General features: G+C 37.6%; 1 protein-coding gene and 1 non-coding gene across 2 annotated transcripts in view; both read left to right on the plus strand.

The window, feature by feature from the left end:
- The window catches only part of CTNNA3 (catenin alpha 3), a 2,496,777-nt gene that overhangs the window by 516,385 nt on the left and 1,952,892 nt on the right, over positions 1-27,500 (plus strand). The gene's annotated exons all lie outside the window — the stretch shown is intronic.
- Positions 19,784-19,865, plus strand: TRNAS-UGA. The gene has a single exon. It is a non-coding gene; the product is annotated as a tRNA-Ser (tRNA).

The raw sequence follows: 27,500 nt of genomic DNA on the forward strand, positions 1-27,500 counted from the left end.
TCAGCTAAATCAATTCATTCTGGAATCCTTCTTCACAAGCATTTAGTCTAGAGGCTCTTAGTATTCCTTCCTATACACCCATATTATTGGGTATCACAGAAAAGAGAGGTTGGGCAGCTAATGTAACTAAAATACAATTAGTAATCTTGCCATTTATTCATGAAACATAGACATACTACTGTTGAGTTCTGAGCATGCATATGTCAGGTGTTCTTACATATATTATTGAGGCATTTCAACTGGAGGATGCCATAATGTGGGTAGAATCATTAAATAATGTTCTCCCAGGCAGATAATAGGATCTTCCTAGAGCACCTCCATCTCTAAAGGTGACAAATGACCAGCCACAACAACTCTGACTGACTTTTTTGTGACCATGCTTGGTGGAGTGTCTGTAATGACATCAGTGGGGGTGCTGGCTGGAGCAAGACATATGACCACTTAAGATATTGAGCCGCTGACATAATAAGTGCTGCTAAAAATCAGGCTGCCCAACTGACATAGGAGCAAAGGACAATGACACGAGGCCAGCTGACCAAACAACTTTTAAGTGATAAGGAGGATTTTCTGGCATAGGGGTATGGACAATTATACCATCTTCATGGATCTTGATGCAGGTTTCAGGTGACCCACCAGATTATCATCTGTAGATACCCTAGGTAAGTATACCTTTTCATGGATACGTATCTGCCACAGTAAACAGAAGACTGGTTTACTACATTGTACAAGCATATCCACTTCTTTACATATGAACATCAGAGCTGCAGATGGATAGACCACTGATATAAGGTAGGCTACCTATTCATTTGACATACTGCTATATTAGCTAGTAGTTATTCCTTCACAGGAATTCAGTTATTGGTGAGGCGTTGGATTTTGTGTGGATGGGTTTTTTTTCTTTCTTGGTTCTTTCACCTGTTCTCTGCTATCATGGTTTTCCTCAGTAGACATACAGCTGACAGATATTAGTGAACTGTCCAACCCTGGTGATGGTGACAGTCACAGCCTGGCTTATTCATAGGTTATGATGTCAGTGTAAGATACAGGAAATGTGGCATCCATAACCCCACCTCATTCAGAGGATATAACCTTTGTGTCTGTGGAATCCCACATACAAATTCATGGAGACATGAATAGATTTAACCATAAAGGGTGTCATCATTTGCAGCATACTCCTCTTGGGTGTCTCTAGATCCATCTGAATAAGTGGAAGACATGGGTGGACATTGTGCTGGCAGCTGTGCATACCACAGATTCCATTCAACACCTAAGCTAGCTGTGTCAGTGGCTGCAGCTTGGAATTTGTGCATTGCCATAATATAGGGAGAGTCTGGCATTGTTACAGTCCCTCCTGTGCTGATAAGGTTAGAAAATTATCTGCTTGATGAACTCTGGGAGTGCATGGGGAACACGTGCAGCATGAAGGACATGTGGTACAGTGAGTTTGTATGAAGAAGGTGACCCTGTGTATCCACACAGCGTGAGAAATGCTATACTATATACAGTTGGTACACCTATGTTTCCTGTGATGATGCCTGCCTTGAAATGAGCATGCCACAGATAGACATATGTAGTTCCACTACTTCCACTACATCCTCCAGTGTTGAGAGAAGTACATTGTGATGTGGAAATCCACATGGTCAAACTATATAAGGCTCGCTCAGCAACATGTGACATTATCTACTGGTCATGTTCATGGAGCATTCCATCCTCTCAGCATTATTTGGATCATACCTGTGACCCTCCCAGGAAGGAATAGTCCCTTGACTGGGGATGTGCATGGTATAAACACACATCTCCTGTGGGTGCTTTGGCCCTGTCTTTCAGTCCCTGTTACAGTGCTGCAACATCATTAGAAACTATGTCCCTGCAATCTCACAGTCAGGCTTCTGTAATGCCATCTTACACACACACACAAAACACACACACACACACACACACACACACACACACACACACACACACACACACACACACACACTCACACACACTTGCAACTCCCCCTTTAATTTCTCCAAATCCTTTGGGTTTCTAATGCCATGATGGGAATGGACCCCATTCCTAAGTCAAAGTACAATTAAAGTTCAATAAATTAGTACTATTTCACTCTTTGATGTCAGACAAAAGTGCTCTTCACAGCACCCACAATGTGCCCAGTAATTACTCATTTTGCAATTTGTCAGAGTTACATATATTGGTAACATATCTAAATATGATTGTAGACTCTTCTGTACAAGACCCATTGTTCCTACTACTATTGGAACTATCTGGGTATCTTTTTCCACATTGCTCTCATTTCTGCTTACAAATCCTGATGTTTTATAACTTTGTGTCCCTTTGTACGCAGGACACTGTAGTCAGTAGGTGTGGTGATTTCAATGATTAATGCTACTTTTGTCTCCTTTTCTTGGACCACTATATCCGGTTTTCTAGCATCTACCTTTTGAACTGTTGGTAATGGATGAACCCATGTGATTGTAGACTTCTTTGTTTTCTATGATGCCTTGTGGTTCATGTTTCCATTGTTTTTCAGCCACTTCAATACCATAATGCTTGCACAATCCCCAGTGCAACAGTCTTGCCACATTATTATGCCTTTCAGTATAAAGTGCTTCTGCCATTAATATATCACAACTAGTAATGAAGTGTGCGACTATTTCCAATTTGTTTTTACAAAACCTACATTTGTCTGTTTCTCCCACATGTTCAACGAACTTTGTAAACCAGCATGTGTGTAACCTACTATCTTGGCCCAACAATATAACTCCACCTAAATGAGCAACACAATGTCTAATGAATGCATAATGCAAAATAATGTTCATACACATCAACATACTCACACAATTGCCCATTGACCTCACTTGTCACAGTGGTCCTTCCTATCTATGCATATAATAACTGTGCTCATTGTATTCTGATACTTGGGTAGCCTTTACCTGATGTGCAGTGTTGCCAGTCCACGCATGTTAAATACAGCCTGTGGTTGTGCATCAGTTTTTACCTTTTGTGTAATTATTTACTTTGTTCCATAGTTATGAATCAGACACTGATTCAGCCAGTGCCACAACATACTGTGTCTGCCTATGTTTGGCATAGTATTCCCTGCATTCAGCTCCTCCACAGTCTCCACATCAGGTACCTCCTCCTTCACAGGCTCCTGCCATCTCTACAGCTCCTCCACAAGTTCCTCATTGAGCAACTCCTCCTTTGCAGGCTCCTCTTCTGTATCCAGCTCTTCAGCAGGCTCCTCATTGGGCACCTCCTCCTTTACAGGCTTCTCCCCTGTATCCAGCTCCTCAGCAGGCTCCCCACTGGGCAACTCCTCCTTTGCAGGCTCCTCTCCTGTGTCCAGCTCCTCAGCAGTCTTCTCATTGGGCACTTCCTCCTTCACAGGCACATGTCTCCTCATCAGACACTTCCTCAAGTGCTGAGTGGCCCTTCATGACAACAGTAATACAGCTCCAGATTACAGTAAACATTCCATATTATTAAAGTTGTTATGAATTTTACACAGCTAGTGAGAGACACTACTATTTATATTTATACATAAAAAGCGTATCATCTGGCATGTACAGAGTCCTAATTATTATAGTGAATATATTATTTTTAAAGAACTTGGCAAATGTATATGGCATTATCATGTTCACTTGAAAACAGTAATCATAAACTGTAGACATTACATTTAAAAAAATACACAATTAATTACATTTTCAAATAAAACATCATCTAACATGAATAGAAAATAAGAGGGTTCTAAATATAGTGAGTACATTTCTGTAAATAATTTAGCAACTATGCGCAGTATTTCTAAAGACCCTTTTGCTTAGATTGCTCATTGTATAGGCTATTGCCAGCATTCTTTTCTAATTATTGTTGCAGGTATGTATATGTTTGACAGTTGTATTTAAAAATAAAGTGAAATGTTACTCTGGTATTTGTTTCCATAAAGTGCAGTTAAACATGATTATCATATTCTTTAATAAATGTGTCTTAATAATGAGACATCTAATTATTTCATAGAATGGAGTAATTGTATTATACAGTTTTTAGTTGTGTACAGTTAAAGACGTCTAATGTGAGCCACAGCTTTATTTAAACTGGTAAATGGTCATAAGACTCAGTAGCCTTAGAATACCTTTGAATATACTATATAGCAGTGGATTAAAAGTACTTCTACGGTATTGTTTTTCCATGAAATTAAAAAAAAAAAGTTAATCTTAGAAACATTCCAACATAATTCTGTTAATGTTTTAATGAGGTCTTCTCACTGGGACAAAAGAATAAACTACACTGAGTGTTTAGGCCTGTGCATCAGCAAATTGATGAAAACTCTAACTGTAAATCCTATTTGGCATCACTGGCATCATCTATGACCACTGTGGTTGTTCATGGTTCACTGGCCTATGTTTGATACTGATTTGCATTCAAATAAAGTTTCTGTTGATTTATTTATTTAGACTATTTCTGCTTGCTTGCAATTTTACAGAAATGAGATTGAGACATGTGGTCTAGTGAGCCTTTCATAGCTAATCATGTGGACTTTTTCAGTCCTTGCTGGTCTGCTCTTCCTTTTACTCAAAAAAAAAAATTGTTCTCACAACTGATTAAAGTCCCCTTGCTCATCTTTATAATGGTTAGTTTTTACTCTTAACTTAGCCAATGGATATGCAATTCCATTCACATATTCCGACTGATCTCTTTTTACTTTTCTGTTTTCTCTTATCTAGTGTGAGTTTATGCCTTTGAAAATTGTGTAAAATCAATTATACTCAGACTGAACATTGTCGATATTAAGTGCTGTCAATATTTTTTCATTAACATTATTGATTTCATCCTTAGGAAGATTAATTTTGTATGAATATTATATTTTGTAACTCAAGATGTGCACTATTAAAAAAATATGTTCATCATGTAATGGATTACAAGAGTTAATCCCCTTGGAAGCTTATGAATGTACTGACATTCTGGTTTTAGATTTTGTTGTGCACAGTGCTTGAAATGTTTTAAGCAAAAGAAAGGAATATCATTGCTAATAACTGACCAAGATCACAAATGTGCTATTATATTTATGTTAAAGAGGTTATCAGGCTTTCTTAACACAACCTTCAAAGCCCATACCTGATCACGTCATGCGGGAGGCATAGTGCTGGGTCTTCCAGTTCAAAATTAAATAGTTAAATTAGGAGTTTAACAGCTTAACATTTCCAAAAATACAGCAGACAATCATTTTGTTTTGAATGAAGAGATCGCAAATGTGCTATTATATTTATGTTAAAGAGGTTATCAGGCTTTCATAAGCCCATTTAGGGGGTGAGACAGGGGTGAAGTTGGCACTGAATCGATCTGCCAGGATACTGGCAATATCCTTGGGATCAGTATATTTAATGCCATTCTGCACTACAACAGAATGGCTTTAAATATACTGATCCCAAGGATATTGACAATATCCCGGCAGATCAATTCAGTGCCAAGTTCACCCCCCTCTCACCCCCTAAATGGCCCATCTCAATACCGGAAGATTGCCAAATTCCGGTAATAACGGCCACACAGGTAAAAAATGCACTCTCCAAAGCTAAGAATACAGCATCCATGGGACCAGATGACAACGTGGGCTGTGTACTACATGAACTACAAAATGAACTGGCACCTTATGTAAGTGTCATGTTTAATCATACCCTCAACTCAGGCCTTGTGCCCGCTGAATGGCGCACAACTACAATTATCATACACCAGAAGGGGGGATCCACCTTGGATCCTGGGTACTACCGCCCCATCAGTCTGACGAGCCTGATCTGCAAGGCCATGGAATGTAATATCATGGAACCTATAAACAAAGACATTGGCAACCTTAAAACACTGGACCCCGCCCAGTTTGGGATCATGAATGGCCAATCTTGTCTCCTGAACCTTATTGACTTCTTCGAATCAGTCTCCAGAGCCGTGGATGAGGGTAAGGCAGTCCACACAGCCTATCTGGACTTCGCCAAGGCCTTTAACACCATCCCACACTCTGGAATCATAGATAAACTTACTAAGCTGGGCATTAATCCCTACGTCACTCGATGGGTTGCCAACTGGCTTACTGACAGAACCCACACTGTAAAAGTAGCTGACTCCAAATCCAGCTCCAGACAAGTAACAAGTGGAGTACCTCAGGGTTCAGTCCTGGGACCTCTCTTGTTTGACATCTATTTCTCTGAAGTACAGGCCAACACTAATGGACTCTGGCTAACAAAATTTGCAGATGACTGCAAACTGGGAGCCATTATTGAATCCCCAAATGATGTGGATACTTTACAAAAGGGCCTTACAGAAACAGATGCTTGGTGCCAGAGCCATGGGCTCAAGCTCAATGCCAAGAAATGTATAGTTATCTCCTTTGGGGAAAAAAAAAACATGTACACGTGAATTACCACATAGGTGACAGTACACTAAACACTGAAAGTGTGATAAGAGACTTAAGGGCACAGGTGGACAGTGGTCTCACCTTCAATAACCACATCACCACAACAGTCAGGAAATCCTTCTATTTGGCACACCGCATCACTAAGGGCTTTTCATCAAGATAAAAGGAGGTCATTGTCCCACTGTACTCATCCCTCATTAGACCCATTATAGAATACATTGTCCCATTTGGTATGCACCTCTCAAGACATCTGCAACAACTGGAAAGGCCACAGAAATACCTCATTAAAAGAATCACAGGCCTAAAGCAGATGCCCTATGCTGACCACCTTAAAACACTCCAGCTATACTCTGTCACATATCGTCTACTCTGAGGCGATCTCTGCATAACATACAAGGCCATGTCAAACCCAGAGCTGTTGGACATGCTACACTTAAAGAAATCCCAATCCCTCTGAGCCACATGCTCCAGGGATCTAAACCTTGTAATCACAATAAACAAAACATGCTGGAGGGATAGGTTCCTGACCCAGAGACTCCCCAGACTCTGGAATAGACTGCCCAAACATGTCAAGTAGAGTGCCTCTTTGGCCATCTTCAAAAGGAACCTTGATGATTGGATTGGAGAAAGGAAATTCACCCCGGGGATCATGTCAGTCACCCTGCTAGACAGGGGTCCAGGAAAGTAAATAGTGTGGGAAGAAATAGCCAGAGAATTGTTATGGCTAGGCTTGTATAGGCCCTAGGGTCAATAGCCTAGTACCAGGCTATGAACACAACCTTCAAAGCCCGTACCTGATAACGTCATGTGGGAGGCATAGTGCTGGGCCTTTCAGTTTAAAATTAAATAGTTAAATTAGGAGTTTAACAGATTAACATTTCCAAAAATACAGCAGACAATCATTTTGTTTTGAATGAAGAGATCGCAAATGTGCTATTATATTTATATTAAAGAGGTTATCAGGCTTTCTTAACACAACCTTCAAAGCCCGTACCTGATCACGTCATGTGGGAGACATAGTGCTGGGTCTTCCGGTTCAAAATTAAATATTTAAATTAGGAGTTTAACAGCTTAACATTTCCAAAAATACAGCAGACAATCATTTTGTTTTGAATGAAGTGAGAGAAGTGGGAGAAGAATTAAATCCAGTAGATAAGCCTGTTCCATCTCCATTAGTTCACATACATAAAACAGAACAAAAATGACCTAAACGTAATCAAGCAGAGATAAATGAAAGAAACAAAGAATGAAACAATAAACATGACCGTAGCCCTTTAAGAGATATGAGTACTTTCATCTTCATTCAAATAGACTTTATCACATCTTTAGTTGGAAAGAAGAAGACTGTTGGTTCCATCCCCACAGCAGGTGCTTGGATTCATTTACAGTATGCATGTGACTATTAATCATGGTGAGCAGATGTACTGCTTCTCAGGAACCAGCTTGAGATTAGTACTGGTGTTCTGCTGAAGAGGGAAGCAGTAGACAGGCAGACATACAATGTATGCTAGCCTTCTAGGGACAACTGATTACTAGAAAAACTCCAAGCTGCTTCCTAAGAGCCAACACAGGATTATTGCTACTGTTTTGCTCCTGGTTATAGATGGAGCAGAGGGACACTGATTCCTAACCACTTCTGACTGAGCAGTACCTATGTGAATTCCTACATTTGTTCTGATTACTCTTACTTGGAAGCGCTGCAGTTTGAATCTTGGACCACAGCACAGTGCAATGCTCTACTGTATGGTACTACTGAATGTGCTACACAGTGCATCTATCAAAAGAGGTCTACAACAAGCCAGCAGACAACTTCAGCATCTAGGATGAGAATATTGATCACCAGAGAACCTACAAATCTCTAATCAGAAACTGCCCTGAATTAATGATACTGTTTTTACTCATGGTAAGAGAAGGATCAGTTTACCTTCATAAGGTTGCGATTGGTGTGTCTGATGTCTAAATGGCTGAAATTACAATGGCAAAATATAATGTCAAACCACATATTATTGAATGCAAAAAGTGCAAATGCATTGTGCCATTCAAATAAATAACATATGTTCAAAGTCGGGATTCCACGTATTAATTTTCGACATATTGCTGCAAATACGTTCTGAAATTTGGTTATATTGGTAGATATCGTGCATGATCGCACAAATTATTCTCAACCATATGGAGGTAAACTGAAGGAGCATATTCTTACCTATTCTCAGCTAAGGTGGCACCAGCATGAGAGGTAATAGGTATTGGCTAATAGGAGAATTATTTGTGTAATTCTTGAAAAGAAAAAAGAAAACCTGAAATAGGAACAGACCTGCTTCTATCATCTTGAAAACATGGCCTTTTGTATAGCCCTAGGAGATTTGGGGTAGTGTAGTAACTGGGTCATTTACTGACAATTTACTTCTTTAACACTGACACCTCATGTCAGATGCATAAACATTCACTTAGTTTGGGAGTTTGTATTTTGGTAACAATCCATGGCAGTAAAGAGCAGCATAAATCTTGCCAACATATGCTAAAGTTCTTCAAGCAAATCTCTGCCTAAGCCCTCCTGGGCCCCATGTAGCAAACCCTGGCCAAACAAGAACTCACATCTGTCTCTGTCCACACTTACTGCCAGAAATACCTCTATTGCATATTATTATAACTCCAAGCCTACTCCCCTAATGTATCTTAGAGCAACAGAGAGTCACAAGGACCTTGTTGTTGTTAATTTAATAGTTATGCACACTGACACTGCACTCAACAAACAAGAGAGAGTACAGTAAGCTGTGTCTCTGAAGTCAGCATTAGTTAGATTACATGGATAGTCTGCACCTTTCAACATCCTAAATATAATATATGATTTTGTACATATCCTTGTGCTAGTCAACAGTCACAGGCAAACCACTGCAGTGCACATATAGACACAGTATGTAGGTCTCTTCCCATGTCTGCAAGGAAAGAATTTTACTGGTACTGAACAGAATTTTACCATTACCAAAAATTATACCAAAATCATTGAATATAGCAAGCGTCTTATTAAATTATGTCATTTTGGGGGTCTAGCATGTGTCTGCTAGGATGTGGTGTTCAACAGTATTTTCTGCTTTGCCTGGATGTGTTGTACCTTGTTCATTATGACTTTTGTGTATCAATTTATTTGTTGTACCCATAATGATTTTTATGCAGAGTTCAGCTCATTGACATAACTTTTTTGCAAATTCTAATTCAGACATTATCATGGTAGCATTTCTCAGTGACAAAGCCTTAAACAGTAACATTTTGGTTTTTCAGGCCTTTCTCTTCCTTGAAGACATTTATATTTATTTTATTTATTTCTGATTGTTAACTGGGATAACACTGATCTTCATGGACCTTTTTCAGACTCAGCTCGGGAGCACGATCTGGTTAAGTGACTTGCTCAGGGACATACAGTTAGGCAACAGAGTTTGAGGGAGTCAAACCCTGAACCACAGGAAGCACCTTCTTAACAGTTCCATAATCCTCTGTAGCAACTGCCAGACACATTAAAATTAATATTGATGTTAATATTAAATGTTAAATTAATATTAATGTTGTAACACAAATCTGATGCACAAATATCACTTACTCCTTGCATTGAGTTCCACAGTGAGGAGTTGTAGGAAAGTATCTGTATTTAAGTGATCTATTAATTCACAGTAAATCATGCATGCTGGCATACTGGAAATTATAGAGGTCTGGTTAACTCATAACAAAACTTCCTATTATATCATTACCCACTATAATTATAATTTGTTGTCTGAGCATACTGATTATCTAAGTCATGTAAGAAAGCCCTCCATCAAACTGAATACACTAGTTAGGGGCAACTTTAACTGCACACTTGTAAACTGGCATACCTGTATAACTAGCTATAGTACTCCATTTTATTAATGTTACTTCCTGTGATAACATTTTCTCCTCTTCATCAAGTGTGACAATCATCTTGAATGTTTCCTTAACAATGTCACCTTTTCCTGTACTAACCCTAATGTCAGTAACTATTTAGTAATTTCAACCACCTTGCAGTGATAGTTTGCTTTAACGCACACTTAAATATAATGTTCCTTTTAGTATGCATTTGTCTAAGCATATCTTTCTACTTCACAGACCTAAGAGGTTCCTAGCAAAAGTATCAGTGGCCTCAAAAATCTTAGTTATTTGGAAACAGTGGCAGTATTTCCATGCATTCATTTTCTTAGACTCCTCTGATATGGTGCATCTCGTCTTTCAGTCCATGAAACATCTAACCTTCGGAGACATTCTGTTCCTTTACAGAGCAAATGGTTCCTCAAATACCATATAAAAGAACTAAGCCTTTGTCAGCATTTAAACAAAGCATGTTAGCAAAATAGATGTATATTCTAGCTTATAACCTGTCTGTGGAACAAACTCTCACTACATGGTAAGCAGCACCCACCCTTACCACCTTCAAGGTTAACCTTGATAATTGGATGGGTAGCATTGAATTCTCCTTTGGTTTCTTATATTGCCATTCTTGAGGCTGAAAGGAACTTCTGAATGTAAGGTATTACCTGGGCTTGTAAAAGTCTGCATCTGAATCCCTAGTTCTTAATTATTAATCTATGAACCCACTGGGAAAAAAAAACATATTATGTCTTGATTACAAACACACAAAAAAGAACTCTTAATTATAGACCTTCTTCAAAACTATAAATGATACATTTCTCCAAATAACCCAGCACCTGATATTTTTGTAAACCTCTCTGAATTTTCTTACCTTATGGAGAGACACATTAAGGAGTCTTTTCCCATCCACTTTTAAACTAATGATGAATTGATGAATTGAGAAAACATTTGTGTGGTGGATTTCACATGTAACAAGCTTGTTAACAAAATGAAGACGCATCAAGCTCTATCGGTAACAAATCTTCAATCTCCTATTTTAAAAAGGATATAAAACAAATAAGGAAAACCATAAAGCAGAACATTGATGAGTGCAAGGCCATTTCCTCCTTATTAGCAAACTTAGAAATGATGTCCATTACTGTACCAGACATATTTCCATTTGTCTTTCATTGTGATCCATAAATTATTACTAGTGTCTTCATAGACAAGTGCAGCATTAATTGTATTTCTTTAAACCATTCAAATATCCCTCCCCATCATTTACCTCATTCCTCCAAAAAATCACCTTGGATAAGATTATATCACCACTATACAAAATCAGAACTGCTAGCTCAATTGGACCTGATAATATATCTAGCTGTCCCCAAAAACCTTTGTTAAACTTTTCAGTTTATATCTCTCCACAGTCTATGCTCTTGAAACATGGAGAATGGCCATGTTGACACTACTGCAGAAAGATTGCACCACAACAGAAAAAATAAAATAGGAAACCTACAAGCCCTATACACAAATCAGTATGCATTTTTAAAAGAAAGGTTGTGCCTATTAAACTTAGTTGATTTCTACATAAGGTTCTCTAAAGCCATGAGAACTTGACTAACCACTTTGACACCATCCCACAAACTGGAGTAATAAATAAATGTTCTCATCTTAACATAAAACCATATGCAAGTCAGTGCATTGACAACTGACTCTCTGATGGAACCCGCACTATTAAGAGACGAAATATCTACAGTACCATGGAAACTGTCACCCATTGAAGTTCCACATGCATGTTTCATTGGCTCACTGCTGCTCCTTATCTGATCATCAGATGTGAAAACAAATGTCAGATAGTTGTGGCTAACTATGCTTGATGATTACTGAAAAATGGATGCAGTTGTAAAACCTTCCTCTGGCACTCAGGCAAGCCCTAGATCAGACTATCATCTGATGATTCAGTCATGGGCTCACCATAAAGTCAAACAAAAAGGCAGTACACTTTTGAGAAAGATATTATCTCATTCTTTAACTACATTGCCCATTCTCTTAACACCTTGCTGGTACCTATCTTTCTACAGACAGTGTGATTCAGGACTGGGGTACCTGTGCTGATAACAGAATTTTGTTTGCTCACCATGTCCTAGTGGTAGTTAAGAAGACCTTTACCCTGCTCAGCTCATACACAAGATCACTTCTTCTTAGTTACATGAAGTCTTCATCTACCTATATTTGTATCTAGTTAGATCTATCATTGAATACAATGCATAGGAATGCAAAACACATGAAGAATACAAGACAAGTGATCTCCAGGGATCATGAGTTGTATGGCCACGTGTGCCTTTAAGTATACAAATATTCTTGCTATCCTTTTCAAGCACTTAACAGAGCTCCCCTCCAAAATGTACCTTTTGGAATCTGTATCACTAAAGCATCTCCAACAACTCGAAGCATGCCAAAGGTTTCTGAAAATGATTTACAAACTACGCAGTCTGAGCCACCCAAAAGGCTAAAAAGCCATATCCTTGTACTCTGGAGTCTATAATCAGCTGAAGAGTAACCTTTGTTTAGACTTTTGTGTACTGAAAATCCCAAACCTTTTTGACCTACCTTTGCAGCCCAGTTATCTAATGCTTAGGCCAAATAGCTCAACCTACACTGAAAGATTAGCTGCAGCTGCTGACATGAAAGAATGAAAACTTAGAACATTCTCTGTTTTTGGAATAAATGTCTTCCTTTTGCCTCTTCAGCTATGAACTTTGTATAAAACTATGAATCTGTGTAGTAAATGTTATACACATCTATATTTTGGACATAGTTGGATGTTTATTAGGTTTAGTAGCACATTTCATTGACTTGTGATTTCTCAGTGCAACAAGGTATGAATCTACAAAATATTATTGTGCCTTGTACTCTAAAAAATGCCTGACAGTACTTCAAAACATTTGTGTTTCTAGGGGAGCAAGCTGTACTGCAAAGTGGGTCCAATCCTGCACCCATAATATCTCTATGTACCATCTCCATGGTCATACAAAGTTTTTATTTTTCCCCATCTTCTACAAAAAGTATACTAAACACTCAATATCCACATCAGAGCCATTTCAGGTATACACCCAAATATATTTCTTCTACAAAGTAATCTGAAAGAATTAAACCTTACATAATTGTGTGTTATATTCCTAATTGTGATCTGACTTTTAAAAATAAATATTCTGTTTAGTATTGTATCACTTTAATTTTGGGGAATGCGGTTTGGTGTTGCCTAGAGAAAATTTCTTATAACAGGAAATTATGACATTCGGGACAAAATCAGAACTACCACAGGGCCAATGGCAAACCTGAATCTGCCAACATCCCCAGATTTTGTCATAGTTTTTGAATTCTGTACCTTCGTTGTTTCCCTCAGTCATGTTATCCATTATCAACATTATTCTTCTATTTTATAAAATCAGAAATACATACCACCGAAATACTCCTCCTAAATCTCTCGCCAGTATTCTGTTTCATTTTATTTCATTTGCAGTGGTTGCTGTGATATTGTTCTATCACATAGAATCAGGGTGAAACATATTAAAGTTTATTTTTTGGCTTGTAAGAAAGTGATATCTAGAAAATTAGAATGCATGCTGCGTAGACTAATGCACAATTTCATAAGTGAGAAACAGCAATTTCATAAGTGAGAAACAAACAGCATAGTGCTAACATTTCCTAGAAATAATGCTGTTTTATCAATATTTAAAGTATTCTGTTTAGAGTACTTGAGGAGACCAGATGCTGTTTTCTAATAGCATGTTTATTTTATGCAACAAATGTTCCTCATTATAATTTCTAATTAGGTTGAACAAAACATAAACTAATGATTATTCATAGAAGTGCACGTGTGATAATTCAGGATTTAGCAATTTTTTTCAATAATATTTATGCAAAGAAGCACATGTTTATTTCAAAACACAGGTATATTGTTAAATGCGATGTGAATAAAATAAATAATTATTTCAAAAAAGGTGGATCCCAGTGCTCAGCCAATGTTACTGTTCCAGTATTATTTACTAGTACGATGCAATAATTTTTGAATTCCTCCTTTGTCCCGCGAAGATTTGTTTATTCTGAGATTCTTGGCAAGTTTTCCAGAAATACTGCTGGTTTAAATAGTATAGAACAAACATCATAATCCTTGCTAAATATGTTTATACATACGATAATAAATCTTGATGAACAGAAACTATTATTCCCCACTTATTCATACTTGACAGCCTCATCTTTTTTTCCCCTATTATGCCATTCAGAATGTTTATTCCCCATAACAGCATAGCATTGTAAAATTGTTAAATGATTATAAAAAGTGCTGATTACATTTTATGTCATCCATTTCCTATACAAGATGCTACAGATAGCTAATATCCCATCATGATTATGCAGTTGAAATACTATGATATTTCATGTTGAAATTTGTCTACCCCTAGATTGTATATCAGGGAAATTAGTCAAGATTATATAAAAAAAGCTACTAAAAGTCTACAAAGTCAGATATGCAAAACGTGAATTGTTAATCAAAAAATCGTAAGCATGTCAGCAAAGCTGTGTGTAGTATGATTTTTTGGTCACAAAGTTCTGAGCATGTCCACCAAGGAATAACCACTGAGGACACACTGTAGCAATATGATGCAAATGAATGGTGAACTAAAATACTAAGAGCTGCAACAAAGGCATAACAATTAGCTTCTTATTATGAAAATAAAATCTGCCATGAAAGCCATTTATAAAGATTATAACTGGTACAAATTTTACAGAATAGATAAACAAGAAATGCTGATTCTATTTCAGGAGACAAGACTAAGAAGGCAGTCATTCACAGCACTGTGAATGTAACTAAATGAAGTAAAAAAAAAATAAAAATAAAATCTGATGTCTACGTCTTGTCATTTTTATTGGAATACAAAGTACATGATGGAATAAGAATAAACAATTTAAAGCAATTGTGTCGGTTTGAAGTCTTTTTAAGCCTAGTGTTACAGTGAAATACTCATGCATTCTAGCTCTGTAAAAAAAGTTAAAATACAAAAATAAATAGTTAAATTGAGATGACTATGATTTTGTGAATGAAATTTGCTGTCTCATTTATTTGGCAGATATGTCCTTTAAAAAAATCTGTCTGCTTCATGACTGTTATAAACTCGGCTGCTCCCAGTACTTGCTGGCAAAATAACCTGCATTTTCATAATTTCCTACAGTGTGAATTTACAGTGTGAAATGAAATAATTGTCATTTTTCTCTTTCCATTTCATATGCAACTTCTTAAATCATTCCAGTTAGGTAAGAATTATTCCACAAAACAAACAGTAAAGCTACTAATACAGTTTCAGTTATTGCTTTCCTTCCTCCTAAGGCAGAGTTTACAATAAGTTTCCAATCAATATCACAGACAGAGGGTGGTATTCATAGCGCTGGTCTGCGCATATGAGTAAATTCGAATGTGTAAAAGTCACTGCTATACCTACATGTCAATGACCCAAATGGAAAAGGATGAGGCTGATGTTCGCATTTCCTATGCCCAGGAAGACATGCCCCCTTGAGCTGTGCAGTTAAAAGTGCGTAAAGACAGCTATGAAAAATGGCAGAATGTGCACATTTTTTCATGTGTATGAGTGCTACATATGCTGATAAGTTCCTGAATGACTTTAACATACACATGTTTTTCATGTGTATAACTGTTGCACATGATGATACATTCCTGAATAACTCTGTATTTTTTGTCAGTCAAACGTGATCACTAAGTTGCATTAAGTACCATGGAAATTTGAGTCAAAAACCCACATTCTTCGGAGGTCAATGTTGTTGCCTAGCAGCATATAGCAACTTTAATAGGTTTTATTTTTCAGTGAAGATGTCCATTTACAGATACCAACTTAAGAATTTTATAAGTAAGGGAAGCAGGAAGATAAGAAAGCTATTAAATGGAAAGAGAAAACAGACAAGGGAAATAAAACAGAAAGACATAAGAGGGGTCTGCTGAAAGAGGTAAGATGGCAATTCTTTTAAAGAGGGGACAGATCCACACATTTATTTTCAAATATGTATAAATGAAGATGGGGCAGAATAAAGGAAAACAAGTGAAGGAGTAAAAGTTAGGGAAGTGATGAAGTTTTGTCAAAAACATAAATACAGGCAAGACAAACAGGAGAGGGTAGTCATATACTATCTTGGGTTTGCAAATGGAAGATGAATGAACACAGTGTAGATGAATGTTGGGGAATAGGGAGGTACACATGACTGGTGCCACTTTCACCCTGGTCTAGAGAACTTCATAAGGAGCCTTGTTCAAATGTTCTTGGGTGTGGAGATATCTACAGTCTGGGGATTGAGGTTTCCAGTGGCTCAGTGGATGGGGTAGATCAGACATTGTGACATGGTTCCCATCACATAATCACAGCCCTCTTTACTGCAACCTCAGCAGACTTTGAAGCTGGAGATGGTTATCAGACTACACTACTGTGGGGACTCCATAGGGAGCTCCACTCCCACCTTGTGAAGCAGTACCAGGAGGGTACTGACCCTTCACTTATCTGAGTTAACTCTAATCAAGGTATCCTGGTACAACTGGATCTACAGAAGGAGAGAACAATGTATATGCTCCAAGTACTGCAGTGTCCTACTCATTAGAGTTATAGGAACATCTATATTTTGAACACTTACTAATTTTATAACCATTTATTGGTAACAATATGCTTGTTGAATGAGAAACGTATGAGCTCATGGGACCAGCCATGATTGCATTCTTTGATATGTTCAAGTGCTGGTAAATAAATAAAAGAAGGAGAAATCAAAATTAAAGAACCCCTAAAAATTCTATGTTTAATGAGCATTACTAACTGCAGGGTTATCTTTTTTTCATGTATCTGTGTTAAGCTGGTGATGGCACTAAAACTTTCATGTGATGAATTCTCCCACCCCATTCTGCCTTATATTCCCTGATTGTGGAATTCCAATATGTAACCCTGTATCTGCACTGAAACTGAAAAGCCACAGCAAATAGGGTAGTTGAATTATATCTTTCCTCAATGCCAGCTAAGTAGCAAGAGAGTGGAACTGCACTTATGATGTTATGCAAGGAATTCATTGCAGGTGAAATGAAATTGTTATACTTGTCAGCTTCTGTAAATGATACATTCATCAGCACAATCTTTCTCTGGTGAGAGACAAAATTAATGAACAACTTATAAGTCAAGAGTATTGCTGCTTTGGCATCCTTGTGGTTTATCCTCTTCAACAAATGTCAGAGTCATGCAGCTGTGCTTTTGCTAAAACAACTGGGTAACCTTATCAATAAGCAATGAATTATAAATATTGTAGCATTTCCTCTATTTGACATTGGTTTATAATATCTGCATAATTTTCATTGATAATGCTACCACTTTTCCAGACAGGACCACACCTACATAAACCATGCTTGCTGAAAGGCACAAACTGCAAAGTTGCCATATCAGCAATGCAGCACTGTTCTTGATCAATATGTAGTACACTAGTGCTCCACACCCCCTTTTACATGGTAGTCTTATACATATCCTTTGTAGAAGGTGTGAACAGTTTTGGAAATTTTCAATAGATTATCTGTAAAATGCACTCTTTAGTGAAGGGATTGGAATGTTCATTGCTAATTCCGTAAAAGCACCAAATACTTAATTTACAGTTAAGTTTTTCACATTGCTGACTGTAAACTTGATCAAATGTGTGGGAGGTTGGTGTAATGGTTAAGATATTTACCTTACAAACACAAGGTGGAGGGTTTGATTCTCACATGGGGTAATTGGCTAGGCTTAAAACGGCCCACAAAGGGCAGTTAGCCTAGTACTAATCTATAAATCCATTTTCTATGAAACTCTAAAAATGCCAATGCAGCAGCAGGCAACAGCTGTGAAAAAGCTTCACAGTAAATTATACACGGTTGCAAGAATTACAGAATAAATTGCTGTTAAGTGAATTGCAGAAACAAATAAAAGTTTACAATGTCCTCCTATATCTAGGGGCTTTAAATTCAGATGAAGCATTAATAATAAGGTTGTGATACTTACTAAAGAACTGTGGCCAGTTCTGTTTTACATCTGCCACTCACTGGGCAAGCTGGTCTAGATAAGATCTTTGCACTGATCTCCAATCATAGGAATGTCAGGCAGAGATATCAACTGACCCCAAAATCTGTCCACACATCTATTTTGTTTTTAAATGGAGGAGATTCAGCTTGACCCATCCTGGACCCTTATGATGCCTGCCGCAAACACAGAAAGATTTTGGTCTTTTTACTGCACTGGCTTTAGTCCCTTTCCTGATCTTTAAGAAAAGTAGTGATTTTTGTTGTCAGCTTCAATGCAGAATGTTGCTTTAGGTATGAAACTGAGATTTCTAGGATGTGAACCACACATGGTGTAACATGACATCAGCCACTCAGGCAGCAATCATCCTATGCTCGCACCCTCTTAGTGCTTAATGCTAGTAGAAATGTCCGTGCACCCACTTAGTGATTGAAAGATGAGACATAAGCAGTGTATATGCATGTGCACATGCTTGTCATGGGTTTTTCTCAATAGTATGAAACTAGCTAGAAAGTCTGTCACATTTGCACATATACATTGTAGTGAGAGAACCATATATTCATGGATGCCATTAAGATATATGGTAAAAGTGTTTTTGGAGAAGAGAGTCCAAGGCAGACAGATGTGGAATAATGTTCTGATTGACATAAATGCTATAAAGGTCAAGGAATCCTACCTTGGGCGAGCACTGAAAGGTAATGATGTGGTGTCCCATGCCATGAGTAAGGCCAGAATACAATTGCATGTACTATCATAGGTGATGGACTTTCCGCTGTCCGGAGTTTAACACTTGATGAAGAGTACCTGCTATTTGTGCAACTGTGATACAATGGACAATCATCCATACATAGGAGGTACAGAAGGTCAGTGTTTCTACTGCTATTTGTTGTAATAGGGCACATATACTTTAACATAATGAGTGTTGGCAGATTAATTTAAAATGTTTCCCCATCGGGTACTTTATTAATATTAGCACTAGGACCACAGGAGCAGACAACACATTATAATAATGGGCATCAGTAACTCCTACTTTTACTATTATTTCAGAGGGTTTAAACCAAATATATTATTCAGATAGTTAATTTATTTGTTCACTGGTCGAGCAGCAAAAGCATCAACATGCTGCGGTACAAAACAGCAGGCTAATGGTGACAGCAGAATGGCTGTTTACGATGCCACTAATCTCATTGTTTTCCTCGGGGCACTGGCAAACAGTTGCCAACTCCCACAAAACAGTTGATATCATTATAATCAGTGATGCCCACTCTCACATAGTGCATCAGTAGGAAATGCCATTGCCAGAAAGAGAATAATCACTTGCAGTACAACACTTCTTTCTTCTGGACAACTGAACCTCTGCAGGAAGAAGCAGCAATGTTTGAGGTCCCATTACAGAATGTGCATCTTGCACGCAGACACCATGCAGCAACATCAGTAGGCAGCGATGGCCGAGTGGTTAAGGCATTGGACTTGAAATCCAATGGGGTCTCCCCGCACAGGTTCGAACCCTGCTCGCTGCGTTATCTTTCCCCTCCCCCCCAAAAGAGCAAGTATCTATCCCAGCAGAGGGCTGCCTCCCAAACATCTCAGATGCTCAGGTGAAGGCTGCCCTCTCCAAAGCAAAAAACACTGCTTCCATGGGACCAGATGGCATCCCAGGTTGTGTCCTACATGAACTACAAGAGGAACTAATCCCTCAAATAAAACAGCTATACAATCACAGCCTCACTACAGGATATGTGCCCACAGAATGGCATACAGCAACAGTGGTCCCACTCCACAAAGGTGGAGCCTCTACGGACCCTGGAAACTATCACCCCATAAGCCTGACTAGCTTAGTCTGCAAGGCTATGGAGAGGATAATCATGGAGCTCATAAACAAAGACATTGGGGACCTACAGAAACTAGATCCTACCCAGTTCAGCTATGTCAAGGGCAGATCCTGCCTTTTGAACCTGGTTGACTTCTTTGAAACAGTCACCAAAGCCATAGATGAAGGGAAGGTAGTCCACACAGCCTATCTGGACCTTGCAAAGGCATTTGACACAATACCTCACTCGGGCATCATAGATAAGCTATCCAGCTTAAATATAAACCCCTATGTCACAAGATGGGTCACAAACTGGCTCAAAGACAGAACCCACAGAGTGAGAGTTGCTGGAGCCATGTCAGACTTGAAACCGGTCACAAGTGGCATCCCACAGGGTTCTGTCCTGGGACCACTCTTGTTCAGTATATACTTTTCCAAGGTACAGGCAAACGTGGGAAGACTATGGCTCACCAAGTTCGCAGACGACTGCAAACTGGGTGCCATAATCAACTCTCCAGCTGACTCAAACATCCTTCAAAAGGTCTCACAGAGACAGATAACTGGTGCCAGCACCATGGTTTAAAGCTAAATGCCAAAAAATGTATAGTCATACCCTTTGGCAAAAACAGTGTGCCCACAAATTACCACATAGGCGGAAACCCATTAAGTACAGAGAAAGTTATTAGGGACCTGGGGACCCAAGTTGATAGAAATCTCTCCTTTGAAAACCACATTGCCAAAGTGGTTAGAAAGACCTTCTACATAGCCCACCTCATCACGAAAGGTTTCACATCTAGATCAAGAGAGGTAATCGTGCCCCTTTATTCATCCCTCATCAGGCCCATCATAGAATACAATGCCCCTTTTGGGATGTACCTTACCCGACACCTGCAGCAATTAGAAAGACCCCAAAAGTATCTCACCAAGAGGATCAAGGGTCTCAAACAGATGCCATATGCTGCTCGGTTAAAAAAACTCCAGCTCTACTCAGTTGCATACCGCCTACTTTGAGGCGATCTATGCCTGACATACAAAGCTATGTCAAATCCAGAATTAATAGACATACTCCACCTCAGTAAATCTAAATCCCTTAGAGCCACACGCTTGAGGGACTTGAACATCAGCACAGAAATAAATAGAACTTGCTGGAGGGACAGGTTCATAACCCAGAGGCTCCCTTCGCTCTGGAATAGAATTCCAGTTCATGTGAGGCAGAGCACCTCACTGAATCTCTTCAAGAAGAATCTCGATAAGTGGATGGGGGATCGTAGGTTTGTCCCAGGGATTACTCCCGTGTCACTATTAGACAGAGGCACAGTAAACTAAACCTTAAAAAGGGCACAGTATACTCAAATCAAGGGGTGGCGTAAGCCATACAGAATCGAGCTAGGCTTATAATTGCCCCAGGGCAGATAGCCTAGTATGAACCTATGAACCTATGAACCTAAGATAATTAAAGGTCTTGTCTGCAAAGAGAGTAAGGCAGTGATTTTTACAGTGTTGCAGGGCATACATGAGGAAATTCACTTACATATGGGAAGTTGGAGACCAGCAACAATGCCACAATGATCCTCATGCAGAGCATTGCTGCTCACATGACTTCCATGTAAACTTCTTTCCACACATTAATGAGGGCTTACCAAAATGCACATTGCTGTCATTGCTGGATATAGCTGAGGGAGAGTTCCCATGGTTGGTGGATGAGAAAGCCTGAAGCCACAGGTGTCCCAATAAAGTGCTGCCAACATGCATGTGGATGCACTCAGGAATTAGGAAGATAGGCTTCATCAGGCTCACAGATATTGAGGGAGGATCTCTGAGTCAAGTTCCAGGTCCCACAGCCCATTTCAGTCTTGTCCCATTGCATCTAATAGATCTCATTACCATAGTAACTCAACTTCAAGCTCATATGCAAACACCCACTCATGAACCATGGCACCATTCTCAGTCTTATCATTAGGTAATATTGCGTATGGCATATTTCAAATTTGAAACCATTGTAATTACTGTAATATGAGCTTCAGCCAACAGCAACATAAAGAAATTGAGAAGAAAGCACAGTAAATAACAAACCACATATGATGAAATTGACAATTGCACTTTCCTGCATGACAGAAAAAGTCACAAAAAGAAATAAAAAAAAGAGATTTGTGACTGTAGTAGCATTAAGATTTGCACTACCACAAGTGAAACTGTATGCACCAAGTGTTAACTCTATAACTAACATGCAGTTTGTATCATTGTTCACAGTTGCAGACTAGAGGCTGCCACTTCACCTGCACTGCTATGTATCTTGCACAAGCCTGACAGAAAGGGTGCCATGCTGCTGCCAGTGGCAAACTATCATCATTATTGCCACTAGTGGAACAAATGAGAGAGTGAGCTGCACTGTCAACACCAGTCACTATTTGTGGAATTTGCAAAAGACTAATTTATGATCATTTTATGCAGATGAGCTTTCTACATGCAGCAGCAGGTTCATACTGAATTGCCTCCAACTTGTCCAGCCAAGAAAAATGCACTTTAAGCAGGCCAAACACTTTTTCAATGATTATCCACATCTGGGACAGGTTGGTTTTAAAGGACTAATCTGTTGCTTTCTACCAATCATGGACTGTTGTCATTAGCTAAGGTTTAAGTGAGTTGCCTTGTCATCTAGAAAATATAAAATGGAGAGGATACCTGAAAAGAGGGTAGTCAGTCATTAAAAACTGTAGAACTATAGAAGCAAATAGTTCTCGGGAACAATATTATTAACAATGCAGTAACCAAGTAGGTGATCACGAAAAATCCTAATATTCAGGAGATTGTGGTGCAGTGAACTTGTGTGCCATTTATGGGAATCTGGAGTAATGCCAGGTTGCTTGGTGGATTCATTAGAGATATAGCTCCATACACCACAGCCACTACCTGTCAGTTGATGTAAGGTTAACCTTTCCTATTGTGGTATCTCTTTCCCCTATGGTTTGGATGAAGCACTAATAGCCGTGTGGGTGGAATCTGTAATACCAATCACCTTACAAAAACATGTCTTTCTGTGGAATGTATGCATGGTGCTGGCTTAGCCCTATGGTGGCAACTGAGAAATAGATATGTTCATCTGCATAAGGCCAAGAGCATATGTAGAAGTGCCCTCATTCTTTCTCTGAAAGGTCCCAGTGGCACGTTTAATGAAGGCTATAATTAATCTGGTATATAAAGTAACTGGGAGGTCATGCATTCTCACAGTTCTACTTTGAGTGTTGCACATGTTCTCCAAACCCTTTATTATATCCCTGCTACCTCTAAATCTCTTGAGTAATTCTTGTTCTGCAAAGTAAAAATTTGTGGTTTGTCATCTTAATCTCCTCCTCCAAGTGTACACTGAGTGCCACTTATTACATCAGGTTGTAGCACAATTGAAACAAGCAGCTGAAACTGGGACTACGTAATATTAACAATGACACCGAACATCTTGGATGGCGCAGTGGTGCAGCAGTAGCATTGTTGCCTCACAGGAAGAGATTCTCTGGTTTGATTCTTGGTTGGGGTCCCTTCTGTGTGGAGTCTGCATGTCCTCCCTCTGTTCATGTGGGTTTCCTCCAGCTGCTCCGGTTTCTTCCCACATCACAAAGACATGTCTGGAGTGTTTCTCCCTGAACCTCTGCTGAAAATTGGCTTTGCTCTAAGTTAGACTTTCCTGGTAAATAAATGTTAAATAAATAAATCTTTAAAAGATGAAAATTACTAGAAAAGGAACACGTTCACTTTTTATAAAGCAAGTGTGCACCACATGTTAATTTCAAGCAGTGTCTCTGAAAAACATCTGATTTTGCCCTCATTTACCTTTGAAGCTCTTTACAACTTTTTAAATGATGTATATGAGTATAGCTTATGATTCTGAATCACATCTCAGCTGTGCTTGTATGCAGAAAACACACATGCCCATTGCACACTTATGTAGTGACTATGAATATCACGGATAAACTGAAATGTTGACAGTTGGTCTTTATCATGTAAACCAAAGGTCACTGCATTCAGTATTATTATATTTGAAAAGATTATGTGTATGTAAAATGAAAATTAAGTATATTAAAACATTACTTTGGTGTGTACCTTATTTTTTCTAATATTTGTCCATTGCTCTGTAGTCTTCCTTCGTACTTTAATACGGTTACAATGACTGTTTTTTGTTCAATGTGTTTATTTTTTCCTAATATTTTGAATCTTGTGTAATGCTTTTATTAGTACCATTATTATAAAATGCACACCAACATTAAAATTAATGCATACTGTACTTCTGTGTTACTTTTTAAATAAACACAGATTAACCCATAACAATAAATTATCTTAAAGTAAATGAGTTTACACATGATTATAGATTGTTCAAGTAATGCACGAGGTGAACTTTCTCATAATTTAAACTGGCAGTTACAATATGGATCTGATTCTTGTTTTACATTGTGTCTGAATTCTGTGATGTTGCTGGTATGAAACTCAATTTTTTTTCACAAAATTTGATTTTGTTTATTATCAAACAGAATAATTTGTTAAAACATATTGACTTATCGTGTATGTCTATGGTAATTGATGAACTTGATAAATTTAAATGGTTCTTCATCCATTTTCCTTCCAGTAGACTTTTGTCATTCATTCCTGTTTTAAGATATTGGTTTATTTGAATACATTTTGAAATATCTTTAATCCATAACATTACAGTATTCTGTTTTTCAAGTCTTTGAGGAGATTATACTCAACTATATAGATTAGCTTTCCTTATTGATAGTAATTTACATAATTTTGCTACAAATTCTTGCACTGATTATCACTTAATTTTCCATATCCATATCGGATACAGAGCTAGGATGGATATATGTGATTTAAATACATTTATGGAAATCTGTACATTTTATTTAATGTTGATTGTTATTTTTTATGTATTTATTAATTTGTTTATTATTTTGGCATTTGTTTACTGAGAAACTCCAAATGGACAACCTTATCTGTTTTCAGTGGTGACATGGATGGGAAAGCTCCACAAGTAAAAGAACAGAAAATACATACAAATAGGAAAAATTACATAATATTTCAATAAGCTGTAAATACATAATTATTCTAAGCATTAATACACATATGACATGTATAATAATGTACATATACCATCATTAAATCAAGATAAATACAATATCATGTGGCATTTGAGAAGTGTTAACAGGTTATAAGTGTGAGAGTTTACTAATCACTCATAAAGTAAATGTTGGAAAATTTCAAATTGTGGATAAGGAGGACAAGAGTGGGGAAAAAAAGCAATGGTTACAGGTAATAAGCGGGGTAGATGTGGATGGCAGGAGAACTAATAAGTAAAATCTAGATTAAGAGTAAGGGAAATGAAAGTAAGAGAAATAAAAACAAGGAAAAGGAGAAACAGAATGTATATAAAAATCACGAGAGAAGGAGCTGACATTTTATCCAGAAGAGCTGCTAAACTAGACCGTACATGAGACCAATATTTACATCAGTCTTGCTAGTTTTTTCAGAATTAAAGATTTTGATAACCTGAAAGACTTGACTAAAGTGATTCAGGTAAAAACTTATTTTCCTTCCCACAAATTTAAATATTGCATATGTTTTTATCAGAAATTTTCATCTGGAAACACAGATCCTAAATGTGTTTATTCTTGAACAATTTCTTATTTATTTATTTTTCTCATTAATACATTACTTATGCTACTTGTTTTTTTATTTAAAATCAGTAACTTCCACTTAGATATCTTTATCTTTAACCTGTTTTGGCATATACTTTTACATGCAAATTATTTGTTCAGTTAAGTATATTCATTGGTACATAGCAAACTACTCTCTCTGTCTCTCTCTGTATATATGTATGCATATGCACACACACACACACACACACACATATATATATATATATATATATATATATATATACATACATATATATATATATATATATATATATATATATATATATATATATATATATATATATATATATATATATATATATATAAAGGTGTATGAGTATGACAAGGGGTGTAACTGCAACTTGTTGAACCCAGAAAACTACCACCACAGCTGATCAAAAATCAGATGAATATCAACGTCAGCAGTTGTATTGGGCAAGATCACAGTATAGAGGGGACTGGGAAATTTGCCCTTTCTCCACTGCAGTATGATCTTGGAACTGGTATATATTTATTTAGCAGGCAGGTGGGAAATACAGACCTCCAGGGGTTTGTTTCCAAGCAAAAAATAAGACTTGCTCTTTTTTTTTTTTGATTGGCTAAGGATCAACATGTTGTGCTCGATCAGTTGCCGTTCGATGTGTTGAAGTTTGGAACAGCTGTCTTACAATATTTTTTAAATTAAAATTAATAGCCTACTTTAATCCTTCAAAAAGCTAATCATCTAATTGTTTCTTGAAGTCATTATTTACTGACATACCTATTCTAAATGGCAACACATTCCAATATAAACCAGCTCAACAATGAAAATATCTTTTTTTAACTTAATATCAAATCTTGGAATCCTCACAAAACTATTCTTGTTTATGGTGTCAATAATTTGAAATTGTATTTCATCTCCTAAGTTCACGGCCAGTCAATCATTATGCACACACCTGTACATCAGGATTAACTCTCCCCTTATCCACTTATAACTAACAGAAAATAAAGAAAGTCCTACTAATCTATTCTTATTGTCCAGATCCTTTAGTTTTTCAGCCTGACTCACACAGCACTGCTGGATACTTTCTGTTTCACTTGACTCATGGTATAAGAACAAAATACAGCATAATATTGACTATGAGGCCTCATCATTGACTTATAAAGAATAATTAATATAGATGTATTCCTACTAACTTCTGAGCAGAGAGAGTCTTTCATAATTTTATAACTGGATAACATGTCCTAATAACAGCTGTTATATTATCTACAAAGGTAAGTTCACAGTCAGTAAATATTCCTAAATCCCTTATAGTGTTCACAGTTTTCAAGACAGTGCTACTCAAAACATAGGCGTAGTTAACATTGTTAGAACCAAAATTAACATTTTTTTATTGTAATCATATTAGAATCAAAATCAATGCAACTTAAAGGGACCAATGCTGTAAAACATCCAGAAAGCCTTTTAAATTAAATTTACCTTACAGAGATGTCATTACAGTGCTAACTTTAGTGTCACCAGCAAATTTACATTCCCAAATAGTACCACTAGAAGGTGTCAGACATAAAAACAGAGAAAAATCAATTCCCAAAATGGACATCTGAGACACTTCTACTTTGAAATTGTTATTAATAGAAAACGCACAATTTATTCTAACTTTAGAACTTCTCTAGTTCAACCA

The sequence above is a fragment of the Protopterus annectens genome, chromosome 14.part0 (assembly GCF_019279795.1).
Source record: "Protopterus annectens isolate FY-2018-M chromosome 14.part0, PAN1.0, whole genome shotgun sequence".
Taxonomy (NCBI): Eukaryota; Metazoa; Chordata; order Ceratodontiformes; family Protopteridae; genus Protopterus; species Protopterus annectens.